The following is a 2118-nucleotide window of genomic DNA, read 5'->3' as shown; positions in this document are numbered from 1 at the left end:
CACACACACACACACACACACACACACACACACACACAAATTTACTACACCCCCAACCACCCTCTTCCTCATTCCCATGGCTTTGATATCTCTTTGCGCATTTGAGCTGCCCGCAGGCGATTTCCTCGTTCAGCCGTGCTTAGCCCGTTATTAGTACTGTTCGCTTGTATTATTTGCTTATTTTTTTCATATCCAAATTGCAAAAAATCTTTTGGAACGTTCAATTCCATTTGAGGCCTCTCTGTGCGCTTGTCATCTCAGCGGGACATCACACGCTTGATTTGCAAATACTTTTTAAATGATTGTAATGCATTTCGCCAACTCAATTGTATTGGTTGCTTTGTCGATCTTATTGGATTTTTTATTCAATTTATGTAGTGCTTTGTGAATTTTTTGGAGATTTCAAGCAAAAGCATTATGGTGATGAAATTTTATTACTTCTATTGAAAGTAATTTCCCATTAGCGCTAGAAAGTGGAATGCTTTTGCTGTTGGGTATTAGTGGGATGCTTATTGAATATACGCCTGGAGAATGGAAAATCCTGTTTACCTTAATTTAGAAATAACGTCGAATTTCTAATCTCCACAAATGTGTGAGTAGATTTAAAATTCTGGGCATACAAGTTCTTTACTTATTTATTATAACCATTTTAACTATAAAATATTTTTTAGCTAATCCCTAACACTAGATTAGAATTCATAACAGCACAGCTTTAGAAAACTCTCGTATATCGCAAAAAATGCAAGGCATTCAAAAACACATTGGAACTTTAGAGCGCAAGGACCCGAATGCGAGCAGAATTATTGTCTGGTCCAAGTTTATTAGAAACTGTTAGATGAAACCTAACGTAACTATGAGAAGTTATAAGAACTGTTGACCTTAGACCCTAAGGAAAAATAAACAATTTTCAGAAAAAAGTGTACTGATGAAAGGGAAGAGATGAAGATATACTCCTTTTCTTTCTTCACTCACTTCTCATGGCTTAATACAAATAAACCATGCTATCCAATTCTATATAAAGCTACTTACCTACTCATTTATTCATAAATCCATAATTGACCTACTTACGGTCAGAAGAAAAGCTTATGCCAAGTGTACTTATACTCCGAGAGGAGTGAAATCGACTCTGAAAAATTTTACTATTCGCATTCTGAACAAACGATCTAGAGGAAATGGACTTATGAGCCGAGGTGGCAAGCCCCAAAGTTGATACTTTATGAAGAAATATAAAATTATGCATGTTAAATAACGCTTATAAAACAACAAACCAAGTCAAGAAACTTTGGATACAATAAAAGTAGTTAGAAAACTTGCCTATGTAGGAGTTTTATAGAGTGAGGGCCTCAAGAAGTCTACATATCTTTACATAACAATTGCCTGGCAATCATATTAAATATGAATCATTGGATGTATAAGGTAGTGGAACGATCCATCTTTTTTCTGATTCTATATACTCAAGAAAGCCATAGCAAGTAACAGAAAAGACTACTGATCTAGAAATGTTATTAAACCTGCTAATATTGGGTCTCTATATCTTAGATGGATTTGATAGAGAATGTCCACTGCGACCTTAGGTCGATTGCACCCTCACATCTCGTCATAACACCTCGTCCAACGCTAGTGCGCCGATGTAACCAACCCTTTTCGAGGGCGGTAAAGAGTGAACATGCATAACCTCCCAGGTGTGTTAGCCTTCTTCTCGCAACATCATTGCATTCTAAGTGGAGATGACGTAGTGTTTCTGCTGCCATGTCGCAGTACCGATTTGGGTTGTAGCTTCCTCGAAGTTCTTTTATTTGCCTTAGTACAGGCGTGTTCCTCCAATGGGCTCTTTTTAGCTGACACTCTTCTGATCTTAACCCTTCCTTGATGGTATGAGGTCACAATGCAAGGAAGGGTCCTTTGTGGTCCTGGATCCACAGTAGCTGCACTGTGCTATGTTCCCCAGGGAGTTCAACGTACCCTAATCCCTTTGGAAATGATGCATTCCCCTTGCTTCTTATATCCAAATATGAGTTTAGTAAAAAGTGGACTTAGCAACTTTTCACTCCAAGCTAACGATATGTTTTCCTCGTTTCTGGAATATCTTTAAATTAGATATTCCATATAAAAGTTATC

This window comes from Rhagoletis zephyria, unplaced genomic scaffold, assembly GCF_001687245.7.
Source record: "Rhagoletis zephyria isolate East Lansing unplaced genomic scaffold, Rhagoletis_zephyria_1.1 Rzeph_scaffold_03951, whole genome shotgun sequence".
Classification (NCBI taxonomy): Eukaryota; Metazoa; Arthropoda; class Insecta; order Diptera; family Tephritidae; genus Rhagoletis; species Rhagoletis zephyria.
Note: the sequence above shows the minus strand (reverse complement) of the source record.